The sequence below is a fragment of the Schistocerca piceifrons genome, chromosome 3 (assembly GCF_021461385.2).
Source record: "Schistocerca piceifrons isolate TAMUIC-IGC-003096 chromosome 3, iqSchPice1.1, whole genome shotgun sequence".
Taxonomy (NCBI): domain Eukaryota; kingdom Metazoa; phylum Arthropoda; class Insecta; order Orthoptera; family Acrididae; genus Schistocerca; species Schistocerca piceifrons.
This window is the reverse complement of record NC_060140.1, coordinates 398,928,062-398,951,439: the sequence shown is the minus strand read 5'-3', so window position 1 is coordinate 398,951,439 and position 23,378 is coordinate 398,928,062. Positions and strand designations below refer to the sequence as shown.

The following is a 23,378-nucleotide window of genomic DNA, read 5'->3' as shown; positions in this document are numbered from 1 at the left end:
ACGAGATGCTAAGTTCTGCAGTAAGTTCTAGAATAGTTATTCACCTGTTGGAACGAAAAATTTTTGCCACTTTTCTGTGATTTTCTTCTGCTTTTGAGGTTAAAGGAGTTCCCAAATATTGCTCGTCTTCTGTCGACTCATCTCCGCTTTTAAATCACTCAAACTACTCTACTACTTGCAAACAGTCTTCGAAGTCACAGGAGTATTGTCTTACACCAAATTCACCATCTCATGAGACTCTTTGGTACTGTTTTTTCACTTGAAAACAGAATTTAATGTTCAAGAGTTGTTCGAAATCTATGATGCATGACAGACATGGTAAACACTTCATTGTAGCGTCTCTGGACACTGACTGACAAGTGATAACGTGCTCCAACTTGACGTTGCTTAGCTCAACGGATCAGGCTATCGGACAAATTACATCAAATTGTTGTAGGGTGAGCAATTGCTGCTAAAAAAATTCATTCACCGTGTTTTCTGATCACATTTCGAAGATATTGAGCATTCTCATTCCACTATTTTGTCATTCCCATTCATTTAAAGGCTTGTGACGATAGATCATAGACTGCCGCTTTTTGTGCAAGCGCCCATTGGGCCTGTGAACGTTCTTCATACCACGTACAAGTAGCGAAGGTTAAAAAGCACTGATACCAAGATTCTGCCGAACTGAAGAGAAACATGCTGACAGCCAATGCCACATCGCAATACTAAATGAAATCTCGCGCTGTACCAGGTACAGGACCGAGCGAGGCCGGTGCGCGGTATGGCAAACTGTGGCCGCCCCTGACGCAGAAGCTTCATTTCTTTCTAAGGGACCGTAGACTTTGGTATTTGACATAAATTTCAGTTTGATACCTGTTTTCGTCCTTAGAAAAAGGGATCTCAACGGACGAACAGACAGACGAGCAACAAAGTGATCTCATAAAGACTCCTGTGTTACCCGTCGAGGCACGCAATCGAAGTGCAGAGAGCCTCGTCTTTACATGCTAACTTGCCGATCGGTTGCTGCTTTCGTAGGGGATAACTGGTGCTCGTGGTGCCCTTAGAAAACGCGTTCTTAGAGATTAGGCCGGGATGCCGACTTAGTGAAGACAGCCAACCAGGCCTCCCGGAAAGCAGCAGGTGCCGGCCGGCGTCCGCCACTTCCCCAGGCGATCCGCTGTTTTCCTGGAGATTTCCGGGGGTCGGCTTAAAGCTGATTACACTTCTTCCAGCAGAGTCGCCCCACGCCAGAAGACTTTTCCCGCTAGCGAGTGCCCCTCTCGACGCAGAACCTCCATGAAATCCGCACTGCTGAAGAGAGGCTTGGGTTACACCGTCGTGATGGTCTAATTCTCACTCGAGAGCTTGTTACGAGTAATAAAGCGTTTTAGGGAACATAGTGAAATCTGTAAATAATTACGAAAAAAAGTCCATTAAAGAGGCTGATGTTTGAAGATGTTCACCTCAATGAACATATTATGATCGCGCCACGAGATGATTGTTGTCAGAGGGGCGAGAGACAAGGAAAGAGGAAACGGTCTAAAAAAATGGCTCCAAACCCTATGGGTCTTAACATCTGAGGTCATTAGTCCCCTACACTTAGAACTACTTAAACCTGACTAACCTAAGGACATCACACACATCCATGCCCGAGGCAGGAAGCCGGCCGGTGTGGCCGTGCGGTTCTAAGCGCTTCAGTTTGGAACCGCGTGACCGCTACGGTCGCAGGTTCGAATCCTGCCTCGGGCATGGATGTGTGTGCTGTACTTAGGTTAGTTAGGTTTAAGTAGTTCTAAGTTCTAGGGGACTGATGACCTCAGAAGTTAAGTCCCATAGTGCTCAGAGCCATTTTTTAGCCCGAGGCAGGATTCGAACCTGCGACCGTAGCAGCAGCGCGATTCCGGACTGAATTGCCTAGGATCACTCGGCCACAACGACCGGCGAGGAAAGGGTCTGTGCGCATGCGTAGCGCGAGCAGCGGAGTCCTATAAGGCGAACATAAGCCGTTTTATTGTTGGTAATTGAACCAATGATTCAAATGGTTCAAATGGCTCTGTGCACTATAGGACTTAACATCTATGGCCATCATTCCCCTAGAACTTAGAACTACTTAAACCTAGCTGACCTAAGGACATTACACAACACCCAGTCACCACGAGGCAGAGAAAATCCCTGACCCCCCGGCAATCGAACCCGGGAACCCGGGCGCGGGAAGCGAGAACGCTACCGCACGACCACGAGCTGCGGACAATTGAACCAATCTTTGCAGTTCATGCTGTAGCGTCGACACCAGCTGATACTACTACACGCCTCTGCTGTTTCTCCCGGCGCATGTGCAGTACAGTCCACGAGAACTAAATTGAGAGTCTGTGTCACAAACAGGTTATTACGAACCTAGGAGAGTTGCCCGGAAAAGTAACTTTCGCTACCCTCTAAATTAAATACCATAACATTTCAAGAAAATTTATTGGAACAATCTTAAAGCTACACAATCATCACTCAGATTTTGATGATTTACCATATCTGTTAACGAATCGACAGATGCCCTTCTCATGAAAATTCTGAAACCGCATACTACAGCCAGCCTGTGATACTCGTAGCACATTGAAGTTCTTCAGATATAAAGCGCTGGGAGCCAGGAAACATCTTTCTTCTGGATGAAAGTGTGAAAATTAGTCGCAGAAAAGTCTGGGCTGAAGGAGAATTTTTTCGTCAGTTTTCTGTACCAGTTCGTCGCTGACTGTAGACATTACCCGTCGTGTACGTTCGTTATTCATCTATACTAATAAACGGCCTAAACGGTGCACGGTCCCATTTCCGGGTCATTTTACGACTTTCAAAACTGTTCTCAGGAGTACCTGCTATATCTGGAACAAAATTCGCTGACCAACAAAGAAAAGGAAGCACCCAGAAGATAAAGAGGAAACGAAATACGTTGAGGGGGTATGTGATGTTATTTCAGTAATTAGAAAACTTTGTCGAATTTACAGCGAACTTGGCAGTACGAGCCCACTTACACTGAAGAGCCAAAGAAATAGGTACACCTGCCCAATATTGTGTAGGGTCCTCGCGAGCACCCAGAAGTGCTGCAGCACAACGTACACTTGCCCACTATCGTGTAGGATCCTCGCGAGCACCCAGAAGTGCCGCGACACGTCGTGCCACAGACTTGACTAATGTCTGAAGTAGTGCTGGAGGGGACTGACACCATGAATCCTGCATGGCTATCCATAAATCCATAAGAGTATGAGGGAATGCAGATCTCTTAACAGCACATTGCAAGACATCCCAGATATGCTCAATAATGTTCATGTCTGTGGAGTTTGGTGGCCAGCGGAAGTATTTAAGCTGAGAAGTGTGTTCCTGGAGCAACTCTGCAGCAATTCTGGACGTACAGAGTGTCGCATCGTCCTTTTGGAATTGCCCAAGTCCGTCCGACTGCACAATGAACATGAATGGACGCAGGTGATCACACAGGATGCTTACGTACGTGTCACCTGTCAGAGTCGTATCTAGACATATCAGGGGCCCCATATCCCTCCAATTGCACACGCCCCACTCCATTACAGAGCATCCGCCAGCTTGAACGGTCAGCTGCTGACATGCAGGGTCCATGGATTCGTGAGATTGTCTCCATACTCGTACACGTCCACCCGCTCGATACAATTTGAAACGACCTCGTCCGACCAGGCAACATGTTTCCCGTCATCAACAGTCCTATGTCGGTGTTGACGGGCCCAGGCGAGGAGTAAATCTTTATGTCGTGCAGTTATTAAGGATACACGAGTGGGTCTTCGGCTCTGAGAGGCCATGTCGAACATGTTTCGTTGAATGGTTCGCACGCTGGCACTTGTTGATGGCCCAGCACTGAAATCTGCAACAGTTTGCGGAAAGGTTGCACTTCCATCACATTGAACGATTCTCTTCAGTCGTTGTTGGTCCCATTCTTGCAGGATCTTTTTCCGACCGCAGCGATGTCGGAGATTTGATGTTTTACCGGATTCCTGATATTCACGGTACACTCGTGAAATGGTAGTACGGGAAAGTCCCCATTTCATCGCTGCCTCGGAAATGCTGTGTCCCATCGCTCGTGCGCCGACTGTAACACAACATTCAAACTCACCTTAATCTTGATAACCTGCCATTCCAGCTGCAGTAACCGATCTAACAACTGCACCAGACGCTTGTCGTCTTATATAGGCATTGGCGACCGCAGAGCCGTATTCTGTCTGTTTACATATCTCTGTATTTGAATACACAAGCCTACACCAGTTTCTTTTTGGCGCTTCAGTGTAGTAGTATAACGTTGCATCTTATCTGGCTTGGAAGCATCAACTGATCCGGCAGCGAAGTGAATGATAAAGCCTTTGTATCCTCTCCTGACGCAAGGTAGCCGATAGCTTACTGGTTCTTGATATCCTGGATATTTACACTGGGTCGGAGTAGATGTCTAAGCTTTTCCCCCACATGTTCTATCTGGTGATGTTACTGGCCACGGAGGTACATCAACATCACCCAAACAGTTCATACATATTCGTGCCACGTGTCGACGAGTATTTTCCTGCTGAAAAATTTCGCAATGATATTGTCGAATGAGAGGTAGCACATGAGGACGTACGATGTCCGTGACGTACCTTTTGGGTCATCGGAATTACCCAGCCCTGACCTGAAGGCACTGTCGATGACTCCCCAAACATTTCGCTGTGCTTTTCCGAAACAGTGGAAGAATGGATCTCTCCCCATGTCGCCGCCACACTTGTCGACAATCGTCATTTGGTGGAATATAGAATCGAAATTCGTCGCAGAACAGAATACGACGCTATTCTTCAGCAGTCTACACTTCTCCGTAATGGCACCATTCCGGAGGTACCCATTTTTGTTGTGACGTTAACGGCAGACTACGCATGGAATAGTAATTACTTAGCACGGCTGCTGCTAGTCGCCAACCAATGATGCGAGATCACACAGAATGTTGGAGGAGTCCATTACTTGTTCTTGGGTTTATGATATGTTTGGAACACAGTACGGTGATCCTGTCCTGAAGTGATCAGGCGGGCCGACTGGAACCTTGACGACGATTATGCCTGCCCTCATCTTCGCTTATAGTTCAACATCGGGCCACTGGGACATCTGGATGCCCCACAAATGTAGATACTGCATGATTCGACAGCCAGTCAAATGGAGACCCACAATGAGGCACCTTTAAAACTCTATCAGCCGCTGGTAACGCTGTCTCACACGAATAGAAGGCATCTGTGTGCCGTTCACAGAGACCACTCAACATCTGACGCAGTTCATGTTCCTGATATACCTTATCAGGCACAAAATACGAACCATACTAATGCAATCTGCTGACCACTCTACCTCTCAGAGACAACTGCAGCTGTAATCATTTGCATCGATGCTGATGATGAGTATGCGCAGGAAGTTAAATTGACGTCAAATCATGTCTTATGGGTGCTTCACTTTATTGTCAAGAACTGTAGCTACATATGTGGTTGACAGATAAGTATAGTCGTTGGTAAGGAAAGGAAGGGGGCAGTGGGAAGAGGAGTGTTGCAGGTGTGCAGACAGTCAAGCCTGAAAAGCCCCTGGATGTTCCTGTAGAACATGCAAGCTCGAGAAATAGCTGCGACTGGCTGGCAGCTGGCAGCTGGCCCCCTAGGATTCGATTACTTGAAATGTTAATAACAAATTCAATGACTTCTTACAGCCGCTATAAGATGAGTGTTGTGCATCACAGACAGTTTTACTGTTGGGATTCCGAAAGCGTACGTCAAGAAAGAGTAGGACAAGATATTACTTCTACCCACAAACTATTATGCCAACGGCCTTGCGGCAGTGATAACACCGGTTCCCGTCAGATCACCGAAGTTAAGCATTGTCGGGTTGGGCTAGCACTTGGATGGGTGACCATCCGGTCTGTCGAGCGCTGTTGGCAAGCGGGGTGCACTCAGCCCTTGTGAGGCAACTGATTGACAAGTAGCTCCGGTCTCGAAAACTGACATACGGCCCGGAGAGCGGTATGCTGACCACATTCCCCTCCATATCCGCATCCAGTGATGCCTATGAGCTGAGGATGACACGGCGGCCGATCGGTGCCGTTGGGCCTTCATGGCCTGTTCGGGAGGAGTTTAGTTTAGTTTGTACAAACTATTATGCATTATCTGATCAAAAGTACCCGGAAACCTATTTGTGGGCATTAAGGTGTGGTGTGTCCACTCTTTGCCCAGATACGTCCTGGAAGTCTGCTGTGCATATTTTCAGTGAAGTATGTGAATGTTTGTGGAGTATAGCAGTCCATTCTCCCCCATGAGTGGAAACCAGAGAAAGTACGGATGACGGACGGTAGGTTTAGCAGCGAATTCGACGCTGTAACTCATCCCAAAGGTGTTCCATTGGTTTCAGATCGAGACTCTGGACAGGCTAGGCCAGTTCAGAAATGTTCTCACAGATACTGCTTTATAACAGGGTGCACAGAGCGGGGTAGCTCAGTGATTAGCACACTGGATTCGCCTTCGGGAGTAGGACGGTTCAAACTAGCATCCGCCCATCTCGATTTAAATTTCCCGCGGTTTCCCTGAATTGCTTAAGACAAATGCAAGGATGGTTCCTTGGCAGCTAATGCATCCAAGATGCTGACAACATACGAGAGCTACGTCAGCGTTGAAAGGAAAATAAAAAAAAAACAGCCCAAAGCTTGTCCATCGGGTATACAGCTGTCAGTGACAGTCCAAACTTTTGATTTATCTACTCTGTAACTATCATGTAAGGGACAATCAAAAACTTTCCGTTTGAGAACATTCATACAGCGTATATGCAGACCAGCGCTACACCGATGCGGGTATAAAAGCACCGATATGTAGACAAGGAGTTAGTGTGGTCTTCATAGGAAACTCATTGATCGACCATTATAGGCCTCTGTGAAATCACTGTATTAAAAGTTTGATAATTAAATTACATATTAATACGAATAATGTGTTAGGTGACGATCAGTTTGGCTTTAGGAGAGGTAAAGGCATCAGAGAGACAATTCTGACGTTGCGGCTGATAATGGAAGCAAGACTAAAGAAGAATCAAGACACGTTAATAGGATTTGTCGACATAGAAAAAGCGTTCGATAATGTAAAGTGGTGCACGATGTTCGAAATCCTGATATAACTAGGGGTAAGCTGTAGGGAGAGACGGGTAATATAATAAGAGTGGACGACCAAAAACCAAGAGCTCGGATTAAAAAGGATGTGAGACAAGGATGTAGTCTTTCGCCCCTACTGTTCAATCTGTACTTCGAAGAAGCAGTGATGGGAAGGGTTTCAATGATACGATTCGCTGATGACGTTGCTACCCTCACTGAAAGTGAAGAAGAATTACGTGATCTGCTGAATGGAATGAGCAGTCTAATGAGTACAGAACATGAATCGAGAGTAAATCGAAGATAGACGAACGTAATGAGAATTAGCAGAAATGAGAACAGTGAGAATCTTAACATCAGGATTGATGGTCACGAAGAAGATGAAGTTCAGGAATTCTGCTATCTAGGCAGCAAAATAACCAATGACGGAAGGAGCGAGGACGGCATCAAAAGCAGACTAGCGGTGGCGAAAAGGGCATTCCTGTCCAAAAGAAGTATACTAGTATCAAACATAGGCCTTAATTTGAGAAGAAATTTCTAAGAATGTTCGTTTGGAGCACAGCATTGTATGGTAGTGAAACACGGACTATGGGAAAACCGGAACACAAGAGAATCGAAGCATTTGAGGTGTGGTGCTACAGAAAACGTTGAAATTAGGTGGACTGAGAAGGTAAGGAATGGAGATTCTACGCTTTGTACTGTTTCTTTTTTTGCGGTGGAAGATTAAGGGGGTGTTTGTGTACATAGTTCCGCGTAGTCAGCGCGTACACAACTTTCCCACTAGAGCGCGCCCCGCTAAGCACAAAAGCGCTGCCATAAAGACGGACCAAATTCTGCTTCCGCCGATCCGCGTATTAATATGTAATGCAGCCAATGAGATTGCTGCTAACGTAGAACCTTTTCTCCTCGCGGATCACACTGGCGCAGTGATACCTGAACGCGCGAGGTATTATAACGGGTGTGCAAACCTCCGATTAGTCAGTCTGCATTTGTCTGCACTAGTCTGCACCAGTCTACATTAGTCAGTACCAGTCTATATTCAAGTTTCCGTCTGCGCCTAATAAGATTGCCATATTCCTGTACATAGCAATGAATATAAATGTATAGACACTTTGTGAAGTATCAGAGATACGTGAGAATAAGATTAAAGTAGCAAGACCAAAGGAACTTCAGATTTTCAGCTGTAAACAGCATCCAGAATCAAGTTAAGTAAGGTTTATACGTGTTATTATTTTAATAAATGTGTGTGAAAATTAATCAAGTTCTGTTTAAAGTTGGTCACCGTCAATCTGCTATTCTATACGTTTCTAGTGGTATTTCTATCGTCTGGCCTAACGGCAGAAAATAAACACGCCACGATAAGACCACGAGACATATTGCTGACACTCGCCTACTTCGTTAGAGCGACAAGTCAAATAATCTGATGGTGTGTGTACCGAAGGTCTTACAGTACGCACACCACAGGAGGAAAGGGGATTATGACTCCCACCCCATAACCCCCCCCCCCCCTTCCTGGATCAACGCCTTAAAACTTGAACAAAACCGTGTTACGACACTGGTCACGACAGACTCGCAAAGCAGCCTCAACCTAGCCAACTCTGCCAGGTATCGTCTCTGGCTGAACAGCCCTACAATACCTAATGTTCTCGCCATAAATGTTACTGAACTTGTCGAAACGCGGGAGTGATTTTAGTCAGCAGATGGCGCAACGAGATGACGACGACGGGAGCGGCCGCGGCGGCCGGCGTGACGTGCAGAATATGGGCGGAGCGGCGGGCTGCAAGTATCGCCCCTTCCGGCGCGCTCTCTGGCGGCGTGTGCCGCTGACACGCGACACGCCGCGACAAGCGACAAGCGGCGCCGACAGGCGACAAGCGCGACCGACCGGCCGCCCCTCCCCCTCCTCTCCCCCCTCCCCTCACAACGCCCTCCACACCTGGCGGCCAGCCGCGCTCTCCAAATGACATAGCGTCTGCAATTATGCCTCTACTACACTCGCCACCGACGGCCCGCCTCATTATTAATTTTGCGACGACGAGAGCGCGAGCGGAGCGCGCGACGCATGTAGTCGTGTGCGTGTGTGGGTGGGTGCGTGAGAGAGGTGCGTGGATGTGAGGTGTGGGATGGCGGGGGAGGCGAGTGCGGCGCGGCCGCGGCAGCGCGCTGGAGAGCCAAATCTGACACGTGTCAATGCGTGGCAGCGAGTGCATGCTGGAGGCGGCCGGCCGCGTGGCAGGTGCCAACGCCGCTCCAGGCTGACGCACCGCACACCGCGCCAAGTGCTGCCCGCCATTACGCCCTGAATATTTAATGCGCCGCTTAATACGGGCCGCGAGCTGTAAGAAAATCTCACGCCTCCGGCGTTTACCTAAATCGCAAACCCGTGCTCCGCGTCCGCTCGAAAAGTAGTGCATCGCGCAGAAAATTCTCGGGCATGAAACTATATTACTTGTACGGCATCTATGAGAGCCGCACTTCACTTGCGTGCGTGGAGCCTCTTATCAGCGCCATAAGCAGATGAAAAACGGTAGACAACACGTAGAAGAGCCAATTCTCTCACGTCAGCTCTGCCGTACAGGCAAAGTAGGCGGCGGCCTGAAATCCGTTTTAAATGAACGACATTCTGATTAAATCTGACCTTTCGTGCACAGGAGTAAATCAGCAACCAACGACGACGCGATGTGTGTACGACGTCAGTGTTCTATAGAGAGTGCCGAGTGTAGAGTTCCAAATTTCCGAGTACGCTGCACTCTGCGCATGTGCAGAAACAGGAGACTGTGGGGGCATCTGGTAACATCTGAAATTAACCTATTCTGGCCGAGCCCACTCCTACTGCAGAAATGGATTTTGGTTTTCGTGTCTTATTCACCTTTATTGTGTTATCTGCTTTGTTTTCATGCCTGCCGCTGTGGCTGAGTGGTTCTAGGAGCTTCAGTCCGGAGCCGCGATGCTGCTACGGTCGCAGGTTCGAATCCTGCCTCGGGCATGGGTGTGTGTGATGTTCTTAGGTTAGTCAGGTTTAAGTAGTTCTAAGTCTAGGGGACTGATGAGCTCCGATGTTAAGTTCCATAGTGCTTGGAGCCATTTGAACCATTTGTTTTCGTGACACAATGAAAAGTTACTCAAGATATTGGTATTTTTTACTACTGGTGTTCTACAAGAGCGACGAAATATCGGAAAGAAAAAAGGCATTTACGTTGTATAAAGAAAAGTCTACACTATTAATCAGAAAGAAATAAATAGTTAAACGTATTTTAAGGAAAATTATTTCGACAGTAGGAAACTCAGATTATTTAACAACAAAAATAATTTTCGATGTTATTGGACAATTAGCAAGAAAAGAAGATACAAAGGCTAATGCAAAGAGGCGCCGTTTGTTGCGTTCTAGATACTGTTTGTTGTGTTTGCAAATATATATTTTCTTGAACAAATAAATGTTTAGGCGGCCGGGGTGGCCGAGCGCTTCTAGGCGCTACAGTCTGGAACCGCGTGACCGCTACGGTCGCAGGTTCGAATCCTGCCTCGGGCATGGATGTGTGTGATTTTCTTAGGTTAGTTAGGTTTAAGTAGTTCTAAGTTCTAGGGGGTGATGACCTCAGAAGTTAAGTCCCATAGTACTCAGAGCCAGTTGAACCAAATAAATGTTTATGTTCTGAAATTCATGGACGAGAATTTTCGTATTCTTTCAGTTCCCAGAATAGTAAGGAACTTATCGGATGACCTGTGACAGGAACAACCTCTATGAGTTCTGCTTTGGTCATTAATAAGCTCTGTTATCCTTGTTGTTTCCTACATTTTGTACTATATTTACAATTTTGGTGTAAAAAGGGTAGTCCCTCATACGCTCACTCGCTCCATTCGGATGCCAAAGTGCATAGCAGACAGCTCTCAAAACACGCAATTTTGCGCTGCCGTGTAAACGAAAAAGGACCTTTCGAAACAGACGAGACTCAGTAGAGGAATAAAACACAAGGGGCACTGCAGTCGAGTCGCTTATCTCGAGTAGTCAATTGAGACAATGAAGACCATCGTGCAAAAGTGTCTTTAGGCTACGGTCACAGTGGCACCGAAATCGGTCGGTCCCGTCGACAACCAACATCGGCAGAAGAGCGCCAATCTTTTCAAATCAGTACGTCAGTACTTGCGCTGTCTCACTGCAACCATTCTCAACTCACAAACGCACAGACTTCGGACGACGGTCGGCGGAATTCAGATCAGTTTATTACCTTCTGTCGAACAGGGCGATGTATCCGGAGATGTCATCAGTAATGGGGACAAGAGAATTGGAGTCGGAGGTTTGAGGGAACTCCCCAGAATTTTCCAAGAATATTGAAAATAAAAAGAACGTTGTACGATAAATACATACCGTATATTTTACCTGTTTTTCAGTAAAACAAAACATTATCTGAAAGCAGCAGGACTACCTACATAACGCATTCAAACTAATCACATAACACAATCGGAAATTTTCTTAAACAAAAAAACATGACTTGAAACTATCTATATTTACTCATAAAAAACTAAATACACTTTGTAAAGGATAACAAGTATAATGCTCCCCAAACACAGAATATAACAATGAGTATATCGCTAGTGGTTTGGGAACTGTGGTTGCAGCTGCTAATGATGTGTTGAAAAGATTTGCAACGTAGTTGTGAAGACACGAGAATGACGCCTTAAAAGAATACTCTGTCAGACTTTCCCTGTCTCTAAAAGAAGCAGTTACATTAAATTTTACATTTGTTTACCCATGCCCGAAAGAGACTTAAAGTGCTACGCTATTGCTTTGGACTCGACAGTGACGTCACAGCGTGAACGTACACCAGATCGCAACATAACTATAAGTTCACGCACCCACAGTAGTCAAGTTAGCAAGGCACCGCTGTGGCAGAGAGGTGTTTAGGTATTTTATATGGTCTGTGCTAAACAGATTATGAAAGAGTATCGAATTACTTTTGAACAAATACAGGTTCACAAAATGATACAACGAAAAATATAGTGTTGTCAAACTAACAGAATAAATCAAATAGCGAATTCCGTAATTTTAGGATAAGATCGCAATTTTAGCCTAGAATTCGTGATAATTACGGAAAAATCGTAATACTTGGAATGTGTGCGAAAGCATATGCAAAACATCGACTGTGAGAAATTTTGATGTGAGAAACTATTCGCTCGTTAGTCGAACTTTCTTGTAAGACGAAATACCGTTAGATTTGAATCGGTAATAACTACGAGACTAGTAATGCATAAGCAGTGGTTGAGCCCACAGGAGGTAGATCATAACTGTACGTGTTTATCGCACAATATTCGTTTTCCCTGTTTATCATCGTACCAGTGTAGGCATATATGCGTGACTGTTACGAATTAGCTTTGTGTAAAGTAATTAATTGGTGTGACGTGGAAAAGCGTTTACCTAGGACACTGACTCGGCTGTGAACTAACAAACAAAGTGAGGCAATAAAAATATTCTTCAGAATACATGACAGTCTGTATTAAATTGAAAATTACAAAATATTAAAAGACGTTGTCTCAAATGACTCGTAAATATGAAAGGAATTACAGAAAACGCATATCAGAGGAAACACGGTGTCGGCACGAAGCCAAAAAGTCTAAAAAGTCTAGTGCCGAGAGAATACGAGAGCTACGTCAGCGTTGAAGAGGAAATAGAAAAAAAAGCTGAAAGCGATTACGTAGTTGGTCCAGTCCAAACTTTTGATTTATCTTCTCTGTAACTATCATGTAAGGGACAATCAAAAGTTTCCGTTTGAGAACATTCATGCAGCGTATATGCAGACCAGCGCTACACCGATGCGGGTATAAAAGCACCGACATACAGACAAGGAGCTAGTGTGGTTTTCAAACGAAACTCTTTCATCGCCCATCATACGTCTCTGTGAAATCACTGTATTAAGAGTTTGATAATTAAATTACATATTAATACGAATAATGTGTTATGTGACGATCAGTTTGGCTTTAGGAAAGGTAAAGGCATCAGAGAGGCAATTCTGATGTTGCGGCTGATAATGGAAGCAAGACTAAAGAAGAATCAAGACACGTTAATAGGATTTGTCGACATAGAAAAAGCGTTCGATAATGTAAAGTGGTGCACGATGTTCGAAATCCTGATAAAACTAGGGTAAGCTATAGGGAGAGACGGGTAATATAATAAGAGTGGACGACCAAAAACGAAATGCTCGGATTAGAAAGGATGCAAGACGAGGATGTAGTCTTTCGCCTCTACTGTTCAGTCTGTACGTCGAAGAAGCAATGATGGAAAGAATAGCAATGGTACAATTCGCTGATAACGTTACTATTCTGAGTGAAAGCGAAGAAGAATTACGTGATCTATTGATTAGAATGAACAGTCTAATGAGTACAGAACATGAATCGAGAGTAAAAGAAAGACGAAAGTAATGAGAAGTGTCAGAAACGAGACCAGCGAGAAACTTAACATCAGGATTGATGGTCACGAAGGAGGTGAAGTCAAGGAATTCTGCTACCTCGGCAGCAAAATAACCAATGGCTGACGGAGCAAGGAGGACATCAAAAGAAGACAAGCACTGGGAAAAAGGGAATTCATAGCCAAGAGAAGTCTACCAGTACCAAACAAAGGCATTAATTTAAGGAAGAAATTTCTGAGAATGTAGTTTGAAGCACAATATTGTGTGGTAGTGAATCATGGTCTGTGGGGAAACCAGAACAGATGTGAACTGTAGCATTTGAGATGTGGTGCTGCAGACGAATGTTAAAAATTAGATGGACTGATAAGGTAAGAAATGAGGAGGCTCTGCGCAGATTCGGAGAGGAAAGGAATGTGAGGAAAACACTGACCAAGGAGAAGGGACAAGATGATAGAACATCTGTTAAGGCATGAGGGAATGACTTCCATGGTACTAGAGGGAGCTGTAGAGTGCAAAAACTGTAGAGGTAGACAGAGATTGGAATAAGTCCAACAAACAATTGACGTCGTAGGTTGCAAGTGCTACTCTGTGATGAAGAGGTTGGCACAGCAGAGGAATTCGTGGCTGACCGCATCAAACCACTCAGAAGACTGACGAGTCAAGAAAGAAAAAAAAAATACACTTGTGATTTTATCCCGTTGTTTTCACGAAAAATCTACGGTGCAGATCCGAGCTGTGCACACAGTATTTTTTTGAGTTAAGTAGTCTCTGGCGTCCCGAGTACGAGAGATATAGTAACAGGAGTATTTCCCGCGATCTATGGTTTGAAATTGCTGCTTTATTCGAAACTACAGCCTCATTTCAGCGTCATACCTATACTTAAAATGGTGCAGTTTGCAAATTGGTGGGGCATTCGGATGTGATAGTGGCTCGACGTTAGACTTCATGGGAACGTGAGAGCAAGGCATACTCGTCGTCAACGTTCTAATGGACCGCGTCTGACCATCACGAGGGACAATCGCCGTATTGTGCACCAAGCACATCGTAACTGCTTCACATCAGCGCCTGCGTTCGAGAACAGGTAACGGGCTCCTGCAACATTCAGTCATCCTGCACCATCGGCAGGAGATTAGCAGCAACCAGACAAGGTAATTACCGTCCCATGCCTAGGCTACCGTTGTCACCACAACACAAACGGCTGCGTTTCGAGTGGTGCCGTGACCGGGAAACATGGGCTGCTGATGAACGATGACAAAACATGTTCGCGATGACTCACGGTTCAGCACTACCCTGCTTGACGATAGCTGGCGCGTATGGTGCTGACCTTGGGAGAGGTCTCATTCTTCCAGCGTGTTAGAGAGGCGTAGTGGATTTGCTTCTGGCATCATGGTGTGGTGAGCCCTCGGGTACGGCTTCAGGTCACGGCTGGTAGCGACTGAGGGGACTCTGTAGGCACAACGTAGTCACGAACAACCAGCGTCCTCATACGGCACAGCATCGTGGTTCCACTTTTCAACAGGACAACGCTCGTCGCACCTGGCTCGTGTCTCTATAAAATGCGTGCGTGATGCTGAGGTACTTGCGTCGGCAGCTGTCCCCGGAAAAACGTATGCGGGACCAGCTTGGGCGTCACCTCCATCTCAGTGCCAACGTTCAGTATATCAGGGACCAGTTACAACAGTTGTAGGCGTTCCCCACCGAAACGTTATATGCATATACGCCAGAGAGGGTGCTACGTGATACAATGGGCTCATACTGCCAAGTTCTTTGTAAATTTGACTAATTATTGTAATTACTGAAATAACATCATATTCTCAACCTGTAAAGTTTCATTTCGCATCCTCCTCCCATTGTGGGTGTTTCAGTTTTTTTGTCTAGCAGAGAATATTTAAAAAGTTTATAACGTCTGTGCGGATTGGTTCTCCTCTTTTTCTCGGGAGTGTACATTAGGTTTCAATTTTTCTGTTCTTCTTATCAGAACTTCACTAGCATGACTTGTCAGACTAGTAGTAAGATAGTTTTCACACTATTCCGCACATACGAGGCATGTTCAGAAAACAAGAATATTATATTTTTAGAAGATGTATATTTGAAAAAAAATACAGGGTATTGTTGATACACTTTTCGACTATTTTCCCATGCAATCGCCATCCCGTCAAATGCACGTGGTGAGCAGTGGCACAAGATTTTTATGCCCTTCTCGAAGAACTCTCCCTTCAACTCCTTTTTCCACTTCAGAACCTCCGTCTGCACATGCTCGTCGGTTGAAAATTTAATTACAGTCGTGTGTGTCATCAGGAAGGTGAAAAAAATGATAATGTAAAGGCACCAAGAGGGCCACGAGGGCTAAGACTGTGCAAGGACGGGCGTTGTCGGGCAACACTCATCTCGTCATCGTTTCCCTCCCTTTGTTTTCAATGTTTCTTGTGAGTTTTTTTAGGATCTTACAGAATCGTTTTGCATTGGTGATCTCCGTTTGAGGCAGAAATTCGACCGAAATGATATAATGTCCTAACAATGGAGGCCATGGTTTTCTTGCCCGGAATTGTGGTTTCGAATTTTATGGCAGGCGGAGAATTAGTGTGACGGCACTGTGACGACCATCTTTTTGTCTCAGGGTATCATGAGCCACCCACGTTTCATCTCCACTCACAATACAGCTCAGAAAATCCTCATTTTCCGATTCAAGTCGCTCAAAACACTTACAGGCCCTATAACCGAATTTTTCCTTGTGTTGCTCTGTCAGCAGTTTTAGGACGCATCTTGTGCACAACTTCCGTTACCCCAGCGTTTCTGTGAGTATCTCGTTTAACAGAGTTGTGGAAACATTGCAGAAATTTCATCCACTGTCAATCAGGCCGTGTTCACGAGCAGTTTCCTCAATTTTTTTGTACCATCAGTTAAAATGGAAGGTCTTCCATTCCTTTGTTCGACATGAACATTTTTTCTACCTCTACTCATCTCCCTACACCACTTAAACACATTCGTTCCGTTCATAACAACTTCGCTGTAAGCCGTTCTGATTCGCGAAATAATTTCCGTAGGTGTTATTCCTTCTGCGAATGGATCACTTTCTCAAGCTGCCTCGTATCTGAAGTTTTAAATTCGAATGACTTCACTGCATCGGAAGATATTTATGGAGCGTGACCCACTTCGGATACTGCTGTGATGTGTTCGCTTTCAGGGATTCCGGGACATATCGGTTGGCGACAGTGGTGCGGTCGGGGCGTTCGCCAGCGATCGGGCAGCGGCTTACGTAACGCGTGAGCTGCGCCGCTGGCGTCAGCGTCAGCGGGCATAATTAATCAGCGAGCGTCCTCAGCCATGCGGCGCCGCTGCGGTAATTTGTACGGGCTCCACCGCCGCCGCCGCCGCCACCACCGCCGCCCCCGCCGCCGCCCCCGCGCCGCTCGCACAGTCACCTGGCTGACAGCCGTCTTTCGCAAGGCCTCTCCCCACTGTCACGAAGCACGCTGTGCCCGTTTCGGGACAGGCGAGCGATTACGACAAAGACCTAAATAGTGACAGGAAACGTAAACTCGAGGAACGGTTTTACGATGTAGCTCATAAACCTGCCCGTGCCGACCTTACTGACTCAAGAAAACGCCAAAGCACTTAGAAAGAAAGACTGATGAAATGGAGATTTCTTTTCAGAGAGACGGAAAATCTGTGTTGGTACCGCGTTTCTCGACTTCCGAACAGACTGCGACAACTCCGTATTGTCGCCTAGTATACACGACATAACGCCGCACTTTGGTCAGGTAAGCCAGGTACACAATCTTACAGGCTCATCAAGCGATGTGTGTACTGACACGAGAAGGAAGTATGTGCTTTCTTGTAATCGATATGTCACAGTGTGGTAAAACACTGCGGCTACCGAAAGGCTGATGTGGTTATGGAGGCTTTCATTACCAAATACTGGTATTATGTGACTCTCCAATTTAATCTATCCTGTGCCAGCCTCATCATCTCTGCCTATTTACTGCAACCTACGCACCCCGGCACAGTTTCCCTACACTTTTTTTTCGGCTAAAACAGTTTAGTAATTCTTGTGGAGCTGACAGGATTGTTCTGCAGCAGTAGCAAGTTATTACTTACAGTCAATTCTTTTATTGCTTTTCATCTTTCCTTTATCAGAATCGACTGCTTTCACTGCAACTCTGTCTGTTAACTACTGGCCAACTGGCCTAAATCATAAATCATCAACACACTGAAAAAATTCACTATTAATCAATACTTCCCCGAATGCGTAATTTCTATGAACCGCGTGGTCACCAATTACATTTGCTTAAGGGCTTTGAGAACACCAGCGCTAAGATAAAAGTAAAGCTGTATCCGAGGAATTCTCGAAGTGTGACAAACTTCGGAAATTGACTGTCCATTGTGTATCGCTCAGCCCATCACAATCCGATAATGCTGTCCGTGGAGCTATAATCACGTTATCTGAAATTCCAGTACATTATGTTAGAGTTCAAGTCAGGTAAATAATAACTCTCTGCCTCTCCACTCACATTTTCGCTAGCTGATAACACGGTTGGACGTTTTTTTCTACGTACAGTACCATCTCATACTAATGATTGCCGCAGCTGAGGATCCATTAAACCGACAAAGGACTGGGGAGACAGCCTTCGACGTCTCAAGGCTCTCCAGCAGTAAGATTTCAGGAACGTCTCGCACTTTCCAACAGTGATGGGGGAATCAGATTACGTCACATGTTCAATAGCACCTATCTAACGACTCAGTTCCATCAACAAAACATGACCGATCTGTCTTCGAATGACTCTCAAAACTAAATTACTGCTATCCCTCCCATTTACGAATGTAACTCAGAGACGAAAAAGACACAGAAATAGAAAAATCTACTTTTTCTGTATTATTCGTAGGACATGTTCAGAAAAAACGTTGCTTGTTCATGTAGAGCTATACGCTGTCAGTGAGTTAAGAAACTTCATGAGTATACTTTCCGATTGTGTGTGGTATGTAGGCGAAGAAAACGCTATCAAAAATGATCAGCTGACGGGAACACTCTAGAAACACTGGAAAGTCAATTTTCTGACAATGCTGTTATATATTCAATAAGTATTGTCAATTTGTTTATTCGCTACTTACACGAAACCCCTAAAAATATATGTCATTCAAATAAGCGTCATCTAGCTAGTGTCGCAAAAATCTATTATCGAAATTCAGTTCTTTATTCGTGGCAAAAGTTGCGCAAATGTGCATTCTATTAAAATGTATAATCCATTCCAATAATCTCCCTGGTAATGCATATGGTTGCAATTATTTCCAGGGATATAGTTCTACAGTCATCACACACATTGTGAATTTTTTCATCTGTTCTATTAAAATGTATGATCCATTTAACAGACTTCCTTAATAATGTGAACGATTGTAATTATTTTCTCGAAATTTATAATCCACAATGGGCATTGTTCTACTGGACGGTGATTTTGATTCCTCATTACTCCCTATTGTAAAACAGCTATTTGATGTATTAAGTAAATTGATATCATTCGTTCCTTACTGCTGAGGTCTGTCTATGATACAACGACGCCCCCTCTTCTGCAGTGCGCTTTACTATATATGGGAACATGATTTAAAATTTGTATGAGTCTGATAAAGTATATGATTTTGAAATTTAAAAAAGTGTTATATATAGGGTCTATTTGTAGTTTTCATCTCAAATGACGGCATCTATTTTGATTTTTACAACATCCGAACGGTGTGATAGTTTACGATCCAGATGAAGGAAGCTGGTGATGGGTGATTTTATGTGTAGGACCTGTGCCACTCAGATATGGCGAGCTCTGAAGAAAGATTGTGGGCTTTAGTCCGCAATTTGAAGGCGAGTACGTAGAGCTGCAATGAGTAGTTGTTTCATTCGAAGGTTATGGAGAGTTTAGGTAAGGAGGTATTTAGGAATGATTAAGAGAGGAACTCTAGTATACAGACGGAAAGGAAGGAGGTGTTACATCTCGTAGGATGAGCAAATAGGATGAATTTCGTGATGTGTTACTGGGACAGGGGTGATTGGAAATGACAGTTCTGTTTTGTTGTAATTCATTTTCGCCATCTATATTTATCTGTAACTGAAGGCCAGCGTGACGATTGCATGGAGGTTCTAGGTTTGATTCTCCATATTGCCAATAATTTTTTTTCTTTTAATGGGGGACCATTCAGTCTCGTGGGACCTACTTACGAGCTACACACCGGTGGAGTAGCGTCTTCTGCTTCGAAAGCCGTCATTAACAGAGGGGCATTTATTAACTGAGACATTTCCGGCCGTAAAAATTTATATTTTACGGTTCTTACCCCTACAGTATTTCTTTCCAGACTATAACTAACTTGTGTATCAAATTTGACTGAAATCGTTCCACGTGTTTAGAATGAGCTCTTAACCCGCAGCTTTGCTCGCATACGAGCGTGTCAGGAATATTTCACATATATTTAACGTATTTTATTCGTATTTGTACACGTATTTCACTTGTATGTCTAGCGAATTTCACCCCACAGTTTTATTTTCACGCAGTTTATGACTTCGTATCTCCTGGACTATGTGCTGTACAATGATATAATTTTGCAGGTACATCGAACGGTAGCTGCGAAATGTGTTGTGAATAGAGTTAGTAGTTAAGAAAAAATAAATTAGAACACCAGGCATGATATGGCAATTTTTCATGCATGTCTGTATTTGTCGTCATATCTCTTGAAGCACATGTTATCTAATGACATATTTTTGTAGATACATTCAGCGGCAAATGAGGATACTGTCGGGAAAAGTATTGCGAATAGAGTTATTTACAACAAAGAAATAAATGTAAATATCTTGCACGATGCGGTAGTTTCATACGCATTTAGTGTTTATAACGTCGTATCTCCTGTATTAACTGTCGTACAATGATGTAATTTTTATGGTACACTCAGTTGTATATGTGAATATTGTCTGCAAAATATGTCACGAGTGCAGTTAGTAGTAAAGAAGTAATACATTTAAGCGTCATGCGCCATGTGGCATTTTTGTTGCATGAACAGAGAAAATGTAGTAAGCGACAAACTTTATTGCTTTCATTGTTTTGTGGAGGTCATCCGCGAGGTTTGAAATTATGTGTAAAGTTAGTTGCAAGTCTCCAAGTGCTCTCATTCTCAAATAATGTGTGACTAAAGTATGGGTATTGTCGTGTTGTGGGCTGCACTGCTTTTTCACTCCCAAGCCCAGCCCTTTGATAGGCGTGTGGTTCTTACTCCCACAATGATCAGTCCAGACAGTAAATGACATATATACTAAGTTTGGTTTACATCGGTCCAGTGGTTTAGAGGAGACGTTAGCAAACATACATACATACATACATATAATATATACATTCATTTTTTATAATTTAAATGGATATAAAATTCTACCTCTCCATGTCATTATTATATTCGTTCTGTCGTCAACATGATGTGTCCCACCTCAAGAACAATTAACATAAAAAAATCGCTTCATTATTTCATTCATTCCTTTTTGTGGGATAGATTACAGGTTGTAACTGACGGGTGGTCACGTTAATGTGACTGGGCAGTGGAAAACAGTAAAACGTTCGTATCTGTTTGAACACACTAATCTCCAAAACTGCTGGACGGATTTTCACTGGGGTTTTCTCAGGTAACTTTAGCGTAGACTGGGGCAATGTTTAGGCTTTATTTCATCAGAATTGTGTCACAGAAAAGAAGAAATCGTGATTTAAAGTTTTATCTTAAAGTGTGGTGTCTGTTTGTTTGTTGGTTGGTTCTGAGCACTATGGGACTCAACATCTCAGGTCATAAGTCCCCTAGATCTTAGAACTACTTAAACCTAACTAACCTAAGGACATCACACACACCCATGCCCGAGGCAGGATTCGAACCTGCGACCGTAGATTTGTTTGTCTGCTGACGAATTTTCATGGAGTTTTCAAACGAGACTTGAGTGTAGCTCGGGTCAACATATATGCTCTATTCCACCAAAATCGGAATATGGAAAATAATGATGTCGTAATTTAAAGTTCTGTCTAAAATCGCCTGTCAGATTAGCTGTTTGGATGCTTCATCGCCGGCGGCGGTGGCTGAGCGGTTCTAGGCGCTTCAGTACGGAACCGCACGCCTGCTACGGTCGCGGGTTCAAATCCTGCCTCGGGCATGGATGTGTGTGATGTCCTTAGGTTAGTAAGGTTTAAGTAGTTCTAAGTTCTAGGGGACTGATGACCTTAGATGTTAAGTCCCATAGTACTCAGAGCCAGTTGAACCATTTTGATGTTTCATCACCACGGCATAGTACACCAAACAAACAACAGATAGCTTCGTAGTATACCAAAGAGCCAGCACATGACGCTGACAGTTTAATTTCAACTCAGTAACACACGTATTTTCAGAAGTCAGTGGCAGAATTAAGCCAACGGCCTTGCCGTAGTGGTAACACGCATTCCCGTCAGACCACCGAAGTTAAGCGCTGCCGGGCTGGGCTATCACTTGGATGTTGACCATCCGGTCTGCCGAGCGCTGTTGGCAAGCGGGGTGCATTCAGCCCTTGTGAGGCAAACTGAGGAGCCGCTTGACTGAGAAGTAGCGGCTCCGGTCACGGAAACTGACATACGGCCGGGAGAGCGGTGTGCTGTCCACATGCCCCTCCATATCCGCATCCAGTGATGCCTATGGCTGAGGATGACACGGCGGCCGGTCGGTACCGTTGTGCCTTCATGGTCTGTTCGGGAGGAGTTTAGTTTAGTTTAGTTTTTAATGACAGAATTAAGCGCCGCAAGCTAATCTTAACGAATTCAAACTAACACCAAATTTACGCGGCCACCTTGCGCCTCAAAGTGCTTCTTTCCCCGAGGCTTAAAGTTATTTCCCTCCAAAATAATAATACGTTACAATAATTTTACTTTAAAACGATAATAAGGACCACAAAACTTTATAACTATAAAGTTTGCCCTACGTACACAATTATCTCCATTTGTTTCCGCTGCCCTCAGCAGCAGGTAAACGCTTCCTCGAGTCCGGCTACTGGACAACACACGCCATTTGGTTGTTCGATATCGTCCTACAGTTATATTAGACATTTTGCCGTAACCGTGATGCTGAAGGAACAGGTGATTCAGAGCAATGAGCGCCGCAGCTGACGAAATGAGGAAGTCATCAGCCGGCTCCCTCGTGTAAGGCGTAAGCAAGCAAGCCAGCGCGCGAGCAGGAAGCAGGGGAAGCCATCGACTGGCGTGAAAGGGGGTGCGCCCTGACCGAGTCGCGGCGAGCAACAGGAGGGAAGCAGCGCTTTGTCCCACATAAACAAACCGGCAGACATCCGGCGGGCGCACGCCGCCGTCTTTTGTTTGTTGTTGGTAGAACGCCTAGTCCATCTACAATACTGTAGAAGCTTCAGACGCTGTGTTACGCGCACAGGCGCTGTGCAGTGGTTAGCAATGGGTAATGTAGGTTCACGCGAAACAATGATACCAGTCTCTCGGTTGCGACAGAAGTAATGTGGGATGCAGATGAGCAATTCAGGATATCAGTACCGACCATAAGATAAGCAGCACGGTTGATCTAAAAGACAAAGAGAGTAAACACAGTAAGTTCTGCAAGGTCACGGTAGTTCCTACAGTGGCACATTTTACTTCGTTATTTGTGTTCCGAAGGTAATAGTAGCCAAAAATTGCGACTGAGGAAAATTTTTGATAATTGGGAATCAACAAACACCGCAGCCAGTTATTTTCTTCCTATCTTCACTTGTGTAATAACTCACTTACATTCAGCTTTCGATGTTTGTGGTTGTGAAGTTTCTACACCATATCGTTAACCACACAATGTGGAGTGTGTAAGATTTCGTTTTGTGGAACGTCTTTCCCACCTGT

The 23,378-nt window shown here is 44.7% G+C and overlaps 1 protein-coding gene and 1 pseudogene across 2 annotated transcripts in view; one reads left to right on the top strand and one right to left on the bottom strand.

Annotated features, from left to right (window-relative positions):
- The window catches only part of LOC124788192 (POU domain, class 3, transcription factor 2), a 642,117-nt gene that overhangs the window by 268,567 nt on the left and 350,172 nt on the right, over positions 1 to 23,378 (bottom strand). The gene's annotated exons all lie outside the window — the stretch shown is intronic.
- Positions 5,806 to 5,923, top strand: LOC124790217 (annotated as a pseudogene).